Raw genomic sequence first — 11,352 nt, 5'->3', positions numbered from 1 at the left:
AGTTGAAGATGATATAGATTTTGAGGCAGCCTAATTCAGAACCCTGGATCTGGGCCTGGGTGGTAGAGGAGCTGGTCAGCCCACCATCTCTTTTATCCCCACCACCAGAGCATGTTCTCCAGCACTGCTCCAGCTAGCCTGCCCACTGCTGCCATCAACAGGAGGCAGGGGTCAGCACTTCTGCTTGCATGCCTTCTTCGGTGCCAGCTCTCCAGCACCCACTCCCCCAGAGCCAAGTCCACTATGCTGTCCAGTAAAGGTTCAGGGCCCGCCCATCCTCCAAAGTGCTGCCCCTTGTGAGGGGCTGGGACAGCTCTCCTGCTCTCACACCCTCAGGACCGGCTCACACATTCCTTCCCCATCAGGACCAACTCCACTGTATATCCCAGGCAAGGTAAAAACATGCTATCCCAAAGTGCTACAGCTAATATGGGGGCAGGACTAGCTCTCCCACTCTCACTATTCTGGGATCAACTCTCCCAAATGACTCAGGTGTCGAGGGCCAAGGGGGCAGAAGGCATCATCCACCAAGCCACCTCATGGCAGAGAGGTGGCAGGACCAGCTCTACTGTGCTTTCGCCTTCAGGGCTAGCTCACCTGCCCCCAGTCCACCAGGGTCAGCTCTATTGTGCTGCCCAGGTGAGGTGCAAGGCTCACTCTCCCAGGTGCTGCAGCTAGTGAGGGACAAGGCCAAACCACCTGCTCTCATGGCCCAGGGTCATCGCTCCCAACTACCTCACATGGCAAGAGGCAAGGAGGGGAGGGCAAGGCGTCACTCTCACACCCACGTCACCCCACAGCAGATGAGTGGTGGGAATGCTCTCCCATGCTTTTGCCCTCACAGCTGGCTCATGTGAACTCCTCACCACTAGGATACTGCAGCTGGTGAGGGACAGGGATAGCGTTTGTAAGTTCATGACTCTGTGGGCAGCTGTCTCAAGAGCCAGAGACAGGGTGGGGGTTCATCATATCTGCACCCATGTCACCCCATGGTAGATGAGTGGCAGGTCAGCTCTCCCATGCTCACATTCTTAGGGCTTACTCACTCACATCCCAAACACCAAAACCAGCTCCACTGTGCTGCCTGGGACAGGTGCGGGGCTCCCTTTCTCAAGTTTTGTAGGCAGTTAGAGATGGGGTCAGCTCTCCAGAGTGCCATAGCCAATGAGGGGTGTGGCCAGTTATGCACAACCTTTGGACATTCATGTGGTCCCTGGCAGCTATCCCAACCAGAGACATCCCCTTGTTCTCTTGAATATGAGCCATGGACATGGATGCCAATCCCTGTGGTTGTGTAACCACAGACTCAGACATGGTCCTCAGTCATGGTCCTGTCAACAGCAGCTCAGGCTAGGACTTCAGCATGGCTCCAGGTTGCAAGGCTCACCATTCATAACAGGCTGCTCTTCAGGCTCGAGTCACCAGTTTCGTCTCTCTTTAGAATGCTCAAGCTGTTCCAGTTTCTCTCTCTCTCTCTCTCTCTCTCTCTCTCTCTCTCTCTCTCTCTCTCTCTCTCTCTCTCTCTCCCATCTGACCACCACACACTCACCCAATGTGGTGGCTCCCACTGCAGGCTAGTCATGTGGCTGATAGGCCTGTGGAGATGTCCTTTATTTGTGCTGTACGGTGTGGCAGCCAGTGAGGATCTATAGCCCACCTGTGCCACGTGCTGGAGCACAGGTCTCTGTCTTCCTCCTCCTATGCTGTGCTGCCTGGATTTGATTTCATTTGATTTGAGTTGATTTGATTTGATGTGATTTTTATGAGTCCTAGACATAAGACAGCTTTGGCCAGTGTACTAGCTGGTTTTGTGTGTCAACTTGATGCAAGCTGGAGTTATCACAGAGAAGGGAGCCTCCCTTGAGAAAATGCTTCCATGAGATCCAGCTGTAAAGCATTTTCACCATTAGTGATAAAGAGGGAGGGCCCATTGTGGGTGGTGCCAGCCCTGAGCTGGGAGTCCTGAGTTCTATAAGAAAGCAAGCTGAGCAAGGCAGAGGAAGCAAGTCAGTAAGGAACATCTCTCCATGGCCTCTGCATCAGCTCCTGCTTCCTGACATGCTTGAATTCTAGTCTTGACTTCCTTTGGTGATGAACAGCAATGTTGAAGTGTAAGCTGAATAAACCCTTTCCTCCTCAAATTGCTTCTTGGCCATGATGTTTGCACAGGAATAGAAACCCGGTCTAAGGGCCAGCAAGTCAGGCACCAAGCTAGGTTGAACAAAGGAATGCCATCAACTCTGCCCTTAACTAATACCGCCAACAAGGTATCTCTTTGCCCAATGCCAGGTGGAGTACCCCATAGCTCTTATGACAAAAGATTTTGTAGGAAGAGAACAACTTATGAGAGTAGACCAGTATCTTAGCACTTTTTCATATTGCTATAATAGAATTCTGGACAGTTGGTAATTTATTAAGAACACAAACATGTCTCTTAGGGTTCTAGATTCTGGGAAGTCCAAGATACTTGCAACAGAGATGATGAAGTCCTTTCTTCTATGTTGTGTTTTGCATAGGAATGTAACATCCTCACAGGAAGAACATATACAGCAGTCACAGTTGAGCTCTTCTACAACAGCACCTATCCAGTCATGAGGGAAGAGCCTCACAACCCATTATGCCCCACTAGACACCACCTCCCAATACATCTGCATTGGGATGAAGTTTTCAATGCATATATTTAGAGCACACATTCAATCCATAGCTGTTGACTAAGTCAGGGATTCCTCCCTGGGAATTTCTCCCTCTTGCTCTGAGTGAAGCAGTCAAGCTGAGGAAACAGGCCAAGTACGTAGGATTTAAGACAGAGGGTGATGGGCTGAAAGACAACTTTTCCACTGGTGGAAGACTTTCCTTATCAGATAGGAACCTTAGTGAACCTATGGAAAGATGTCACAAGCAAGCAGAGAATGTGAAGATCACAAGTCTATGCTCTGGATGAGGGAAGTCTGAGTAGAAATAGGAAGACCGGGCTGCCTCCATTCAGGGTGGGTCTTCCCACGTCTATTAACTCAGTTAAAGTCAAAGTCTTCACAGACATGCCTATAGGCCAACCCAATCTAACTAAATCTTCCTCAAGACTTTCTTGCTAGAAGATTCAAGATTGCATCAAATATTGACAGACTTGACTATCACAGATGGTGTCTTTGTTAGGGTTTCTAGTGCTGTGATGAGACACCATAATCAAAGAAACTTGGAAAGCAAAAGGTATAGTTAGCTTACACTTCCATAGAACTGTTTATCATCAAAGGAATCCGGGACAGGAACCCAAATCAAAGTAGTAGCATGGAGGCCGGAGCTGATGCAGAAGCTGTGAGGGAGCATGGCTCACTGGCTTGCTCCTCATGGCTTGCTTAGCCTGCTTTCTTTATAAACCCAGGACCACCTGCCTAGTGATGTTTTCCACCTGAAATAGGCTGGGCCCTCCCCCATTAATCACTAATTAAGATAATACCCTATAATCAGATCTTATGGAGGCATTTTCTCAATTGCAGCTTCCTCCTCTCTGATCACCTTAACTTGTGTCGAGTTGACATAAACTAGTCAACATAGATGGCAAATCCAATTGAGTGTATTCAAAACACTGAGTCCAGGTCTTCTAAGATTGAAACAGGAAATATGGAGTTTTGTGCAAAGAGCAGCCAGATGATTTTGAAAAGGTCATCTCAGAAGGTCCTTTGATATATCCTAGCATCTGCAGTATGGTACATCTCCTGATAAGCACAGCCTGAAAGCAAATCACTTTTCCATGTCAAGGTGGTCCTTTAAAACACAAGGCCTAATGGTGCCATTAATATGGAAGTGCAAGCCTGAGAAGGCCATGGGGATGAACTGAGATGCACGCACAAGACAAGGTGTAATTGTAAAATTCCAAAGTTCTCATTTATAATCTTTCCCATTGATTCCTGGGATGAGAATACATTGAGCATGGGACTACATAAAATGTTTTAAGATTTCTTGTATCATTTCAGATTCTAGAGTCACAGAACTTACAGGATGCCTCTATGTAAGTGCGGGAATTTATTGTAATGACTGATAGTCTGCAATCCAACTAACCCAACAATGGGCAGCCATGAATGAGATGTCCAAGAATCTAGTAATTGCTCAGTACCATGAGGCTATTTATTTCAGCTGATCTTCTGCATAAACTGGAGTCCTAAAGAAGTAAGCTCCAACAGATGTGCTGGTAAGTGCAAGCAGTCAAAGAATGAGCCTTCCTTTTCCTATTGTCCTTATGTAGGCCTCTAGCAGAAGAGATGGCCCAGATTAAAGGTGTGTACCACTATGCCTGGATTTGGAACTAGCTCTGTCTCAGGCTAGCCTTGGACTGAGATATCTGCTTGCCTCAGTCTTCTGAGGTTAAAGATGGGTGCTACTTGCCTGGGCCTAAACTTTTCTTAGCCACTATGCCTTAAAATCTGGATCAAAAGCATGTGTCACCTCATGTCAAGATCCAGGTCAGAAGCCTGTATCTTCCAACCTCAAGATCTCGATTACAGCTGTGCCCTCCATTTCTGGATTATAGTTCATTCCAAATGTAGTCACATTGGCAACTAGGACTAGCCGTCACAGTTCCCTTCTATTAAATCACAGTTCCTTTCTCCTAAGTGTCTTTAATGGGGCTGTAAGAACAATTAAACTTGTATCTGCAATTGAGTTTACAGTTGTACTAAATCTCCACTGGTCCTTCACTTGGATGTCACTTGCCTCCTCCATCTTGTCCCCTGACCTGAGAGAAGCTGCCTTCGGGTCCCTGGGCTCATAATTTGCTGCTCTTTTGTACAAACACTTCTCTGAATACTCTGCCCATGGCATCACACTAATGTTCAGAGCTGCCGGCACCAAACAGCTTTGTGCAGCCCCCGCTATAAAGCATCCCTAGTGCTGATGTCTCTCAAAGCCTTGAATGGATTGACAGTGCATTCCCATAGTTTGAGAACTCTACCCCACTTTCAGCCACTTGAATAATAAGATCACTGGTGTCTTGACAAACCTCCTAGCAATGAATGCTGTGGAGCACAGTCAGGCTAGGTGACTTGCATAATACCCGGTCACATGACAGCGATGTCTACAAAACCCCTGAGAAGGGGGACTTTAATGACATATAAATCTGGATGGCTTTTAAACTCGACTCAAGTCAGTTCCCTGGTTTACTGCAGTAGAAGCCAGAGAGCAGAGAATAGAGTGGAAAAAAAGGAAAAAGCAAAGCAATCTATTTCTCTTTTCTTCTGTGGTCTGTGTGACCAGCAAGTGTGCAAGGACATTGGTAAACAAGGAGGCTGGTTCTAGTCACTATGAGGATGTACACTTGTAAACTCACATACCTGGGAGGAAGGTAATGTATCTTCAAAAACTGCTTGCCTTGTGGGGCCCTCAGGAGGCAGCATGGGTGCAATAAGCACTTATGGACACCAGGGGGCAATGTGTAATCACCATTCCCATTCTCCTCCCTTAACAACTTGGAAATAAAATCTCCCCTCCACTCCTCCACCCCCAGTAAAACAAATCTCTTCATTGCTTTTATGCCTTGGTTTTTGGACCCTCTCCCGCAAGACTTCATAAAAGAAATGAAACTGAAATCAATGAAGTAAGTGCCTGTGTAAGTCGAAGCAATTCTTAGTGACAAGAGACTATTTTATTGGCTGCATGGATGACAGATAGAAAGGAATCACAGAATAGCAGATCTCTAACCATCAATGGACAAAGAGCACCCAACAGCACTGAGTCCTGTCTGGAGTACTCCATACACTTCCATTGTTTCCACTGTGTCTTTCTCTTTCACCTAAGGGTAAGTAATTTCAGTTTTAAGAATTGAATGGAGCGGCCCAGTCTCAGCCAGGAACCAGATCCACATTCATTCTAGCTGAGTCTCACACAAGATTTTCACCTTATACCAGGCCCAGCTAGGAGCCTAATGCCTTCACTCTCCTAGATCCAGAGCCCTCACTCATCCCATGCAGCTGCCACAGGCCCAGGCCCAGCTAGGAGTCACAGCCACACATTCTCTGGGTGACTCTCTCTCAGCACATTCCCTATCCTTGCAGCCTCTCCAGGCCCAAATCCAGCTGTAAGCCACATTCATATGCCTATTTTATGAGTCAGCCTGGTCCCTTGTCCTTAGCTACCTTTCCAGCTAGGATTCACAACGGGAGATGGGAGGCTCGTTTGGACTTCACCCAACCTGAGGCCACCCCTAAGATGTCCCAGCACACCAGCAACCTCTGAATTGGAATGACCCAGTCTCTCCAACCCAAAGCTAACACTGAGTATCTGACCTAATCACTCCTCCTGTTACCCTGAAATCGACCAAGCTTTGGCAAGAGAGAAAAACACAACAAACGTTCCCTCAACATAGGCAAGATAGAATCTCAGACACACAACCAGTGAAATAAATTCATATGCCCTGGTCCCACTATAGAAAGGGAGAAAAAAAGAAAAAGAAAGAAAGAAAGAAAGAAAGAAAGGAGGGAGGGAGGGAGGAAGGAAGGAAGGAAGAAAAGAAAGAAAGAGAAAGGAGAGGAGAGGAAAGGAAAACTCAAGTATCAAGTTAGCACGGCATCTCCCGAGGACTACCAGTCCTGTATAAATGTTAACCTCAGCACACAGAATTTAAAAGAACAATTACACACGTGATTCATGAGCAAATACCTCAATGAACTTAAAACAAATGAAGTAAACTGACAGAAGTCCAAGGAAATACACATACAAATAGTGGCTTGGAATCAGCTCCTCTTCTGCTGCTGTGGTTGGATTCCACAACGAAGACTGCTTATGAAGAGTGAGCATAGCCATGCCCACATGCCCACAGTTCCAGAGGACAAGAGGCTATGTCCAGGACGGACAGCACAGCAGCGAATGGTAGCAGGGGCAGGAAGCTGAGCACTCAAATCCTGAACCACATATAGAAAGCTGAAAACTCAAATCGGAAGTATGCAAGGCTTTTCCATCTTAAAGCCTGGCCCCCAGGCTGGACCCACCTAAACCTTCCTAAACAAAGCCACTATCTGAGGACCAAGTTTTCAAATGCCCATGACTGTGTGGGAGTTTTTTATTCAGGTGATGATATACAGAAAACAGACATAGAGATGGATGTAGTTTTAATGGTGGGTTAATGCTAACCCCAGAAACTATAGACTAACCAACACCCCCTCTCTTCCAGCCCCTCCCACACACACGCAAAAAAACAACAAAAAACAAATATAGTCCCATGCAAGTGATATCTTACTTCGAGATTTTGGTGGATGGGGTTCAACAATATAAACTTTTTCCATTGTCTTTGCCTGCCTGTCATGAATGATGTTAAGTCCCCATTGCCAAAATCACCACATACTTTGGCCATGGAACTTACAGAAATGAAGCTGATACTGACCAGAAAACATCCTCCTTAAAAACTCTCATACTATCAGAAAATGCAATGAAAGTTCTTGACAGTCCTATCCAATTCTAAATCCCATGAACCACCACAATGACATTCCGAGTGAGGTAATAGCGATACTTGTATCTTGGTAACCAACAACTATCTAATGTAGCATAGAGCCTGACCAACTGGAGGGAACTCATGCTTGATACTGTAAATCTAGCCAGGAGCCCTTAGATGGAGAGATCACATACTTCAGACGCTGCTACCATGTTCCTCAATTGATGTCGTTTCTAAGCGCCCTCTTAAGATTTATCCTTATTCTATAGATAAATGTAGCTCACCTAGCAAACTGATCAAAATATAGATTATAAATGGCTTGAAGGTTCCCAGTACCAAGTGGGACGTGGATGACTCTGTACCTAAGACTCAGGGAACTTACCTCTAAAGATAAGTTGGAGAGAGTATAAGATCCTGAGGATCAGTATAAGTGGTACACAATAGTGTTTTCTGGGCAGGACAATGACATTGTGCCCACAACCTTGAAAGCAAAGACCACACTAGATAACATGTCAATATGAATAAAGGAAACTTTCATAAGGCCCCACACCTAGATGAAGAGCTGTAAGTACTCAGTGGCTGTTGAGGAAGGGTGAACCCATTTGTTTGTTTGCTTGCTTGCTTGCTTGATTGATTGATTGATAGTTGTTCAGGAAGGAGCTCCAATCCTAAATGATCAGATGTAAACACATAAACAAAAGGCCAGTACTAATTGGACTCAGTAAGTTATGCACACATAAACACACACACAATTATATAAGAAGAGATACTAATTCAGGGTGGGGGTGTTGGAACACACAGAAGGAGCTGGAATGTGCAGAGGAAGGAGAACGACTGGTGTATAAGTACACTGTATTCCTGTATGAAACTCTCGAATAATTTGTTAAATTGAATCAAGGTTCTGGGTGACTAATCCTGACTCTGAGAGTCCCACTCACTTGAGCCTGATTCACAGAGTACCTGAAGTCAAAGGAAGTCGATTTTCTCCTTGTGCTCCTGCACGGTGCTCCCCTAATGGGCTCTGTTACTGACACCCTGGCTGGAAGCATCTTCACCCAGACTTTGTCATTTTCCAGGCTTTTTGTTGTTCTCTCTCACACAGTATTCTGGATCTAAGGCCCCCTAGAGGAGGACCCCTTTTTTGCTGCCCAGTTTTCCTCTGGGTAGTGGACAATAGCCCAGCTCTGTCGCTGACCAATCATGTGGCACTGGCCAGCTGACTCCACCTCTCTCCCCTTCTGCTTTTCAGATCTCAGTTTCCTCCTTCTTCTTCCCCCTCCCCCCAACTCCCTCCCCAGGACTTGTGGTCACCCATATCTGTCCTCGCTCTTCTTGTGGATGGCTTAGTAGCTCTGGCTGTCCTGGTGTTTGAGAGGTTGCCTGGACACCTGTAAGGCAAACAGTTTGAATGAAGGGAACATGTAAAAAGAGCGCCTTGCTAGACCGTGCAGAGCAGAAGTGGGCACAAGACAAAGAAGCCTCATTCAATCTTCACGGTCTTTGCTGAGTGACTTCGGCCCACTGTGAAGTTAAGGAAAGAGGTTTGCCAAAGGCAGAACCGTTATCCACTTAGGCACAAGGCTCCCCGGGGCAGGCCTCATGCCCTATCTCTCAAATGGCCTAAGAGAAGTCATTTTGCTTGTTCAGAAAGAGTAAGGAAGGGGGAGAGAAGAAACTTCTGTCTTAGAAGAGAAAAACAGCTCCCGGAATGCTGAATTGGCTCTCTGCGGGATGCTGCTGGCTGCTGCTTCACAGTAGAGATGCCAAACCGGGTCTAGACCCCCACCCTGTCAGCAGCAGCGCTCTTGTCACAGCAGATCCAATACAGCCTGTGCCTCAGAGGAATCCTCCTTGTTTATTTGTATTTCGTGCTAAGAAGAGACTGGTCCAGATCCAGGAAAGCCACTCTGCGAAGCGGCGCCCCTCTTGAGCAGCTTCCGACCGATCTAAACACTACACGCCTGGAATACTCGAACCAAGACGCTCTTTATCTGCTCATGTAGATCCTCGCGTATGAACACCTAATAGGGATGATGCTCTCGTGGGGTTCTTGCCAAAGTAAAACGCCGGCCTGAGGGCAGCGGTTCCGCGTGTCGCCGCGCGGTGGCGGAAGCAGCACAGCAAAGGGGTTCAGCGAGGACTAAACCGGGATTCTGCTCCCTGGAACCTGAGTCTTCGCCTGTGTGCAAAGAGTCTCCTAGAAGAAAGAAGGGGAAGGAAAAAGGACAGTGGCGTTCCATGAGAATGGAGAATGATGGTAGTATGTTCCAGAGATGTGTTTGTTTTCTTTTCTCTGGCTAACACTGGAAATAGAAGAAGCAGAAAGGGGACTGGATGGATTCTCCTTCGGCACCGTGCAACAACAGAAGCTGTTCTTTGAATGAAATGCTCTGTTACCCTTGTGTATGAGGCTTAATCGCCCAAAGAAGCTGCTGCTTCTCCCATCCACTTTCTCCCTTATTCTCCCAAAAGTATACGTCCCAGCTAACTACTCTCTAAAATTCAGTTCTGGGGGCCCTAATCCAAGATTTGTCAGTGTGGGATGTGTGTCCAAGCCATAGTCTTGCTCATGCACCGCCCCTTCGTACCCCCACCTACAGAGTGCCTTTTCTAGTCAGCTGGTTCCTTTTGGCATCCTCTTTATTTCATCTTTTGAAGGGTTCCCCATCCAGTCCCCATATTTAATTCGTTGAAGTCTTCCCTGTGTTTGGAAGCACAACAACAATGTTCAGCCTTGTCCTAATGCCTACTGGCATCCTATATAATTCACTCTGTCTTGATTTTCTTGTTAGGCAGATGAGAACATTGTGGAACCACAGCTAAAGTAAGTGGTAAGTAGAAAGGACCCCAGCTCTCCATTTCCAGGTAACTAATACACTTGCCTTTGTCCTCAGAGAGGGGTAGCTTTGTCATCAGGTTCCTCTGACCAGTTATGGCCAAGACTTTATTTCCTAAGCAGGATGAAGCTATGTTCTGGCATATTCTGTGTGATTCTGGACAAGTGGATCTATATCCCCCAACACCCCACCCTGACTAGCACAATCAAACATCATCTCCATTAGACTCTCTGTCTCTCTCTCTCCTCTCTGTGTCTCTGTGTCTCTGTGTCTCTGTGTCTCTGTGTCTCTGTCTCTGTCTCTGTCTCTCTCTCTCTCTCTCTCTCTCTGTCTCTCTCTCTCTCTCTCTCTTTCTCTCATTCTGCTACATGCTACCTGTCTACCTGTCTGAGTGTTCTGGAAGGCCACAGAAAGCCATGATATCCCCTGGAGCTGGAGTTACAGTTGATTGTGAGGTCGCCCAGGGTGGATTCTATGAATCAAACTAAGGTCCTGTGGAAGAACAGCAAGTGCTCTTAGCTGCTGATCTGTCTCTATAGCCTTTTTTCTCTCATTTAAAAAATATTGTTAATAAATATTATTTTGTGAGATTAAAGATTAGATGCAAAACCTATAACGTGCTGTATTTGCAGTAGAGTTTGTTGAGGAGTTGCTGTCTCTCATTCTTCCCTGATTTGTGTTACCAGGTATGCAGAATTACTCGTTCTGCAAATGGAAAAGGGGGCAGCCAAACTCCAGTGGTTCTGTGGAGTTACTAAATAAACAGTGCGATTCAAAGCCATGTGGCTGAGGACATTAACTACACAGGAATAAACTGAAGGATTAAAACCTAAGAAACCTTAAAGTGGCTCCTTCTTTGACAATATACCAATTAAGGATCCATGACCCTGGCCCTCGTATATTGCTGTCCCCTCAGACCTGGATGGAAGAAGTTGGTCTCCAAGGAACTTTCTCTAGTTTTCTGAGACTGCAGGACCTCATTCCCTTCCCATTTGCCCATGTGGTTGCTTTCAGTATGTGTGTTCATGTCTCTTTGCTCAGCCCATGATGGGGTTGGCTCTGCCAGAGCCTCATTTGCATAATTTGGTGCCACACCCT

At 46.4% G+C, this 11,352-nt stretch overlaps 1 long non-coding RNA gene across 1 annotated transcript; it reads left to right on the top strand.

Annotated features, from left to right (window-relative positions):
* Positions 1–9,320: 9,320 nt before the first annotated feature.
* LOC116082247 lies at positions 9,321–11,082 on the top strand. The gene is made up of 3 exons (XR_004115225.1): positions 9,321–9,674; positions 10,210–10,248; positions 10,941–11,082. It is a non-coding gene; the product is annotated as an uncharacterized LOC116082247 (long non-coding RNA).
* The last annotated feature ends 270 nt before the right edge of the window (positions 11,083–11,352 follow it).

The sequence above is a fragment of the Mastomys coucha genome, unplaced genomic scaffold, assembly GCF_008632895.1.
Source record: "Mastomys coucha isolate ucsf_1 unplaced genomic scaffold, UCSF_Mcou_1 pScaffold7, whole genome shotgun sequence".
Lineage (NCBI taxonomy): Eukaryota > Metazoa > Chordata > Mammalia > Rodentia > Muridae > Mastomys > Mastomys coucha.
Note: the sequence above shows the minus strand (reverse complement) of the source record. Positions and strands in the feature narration are given on the sequence as shown.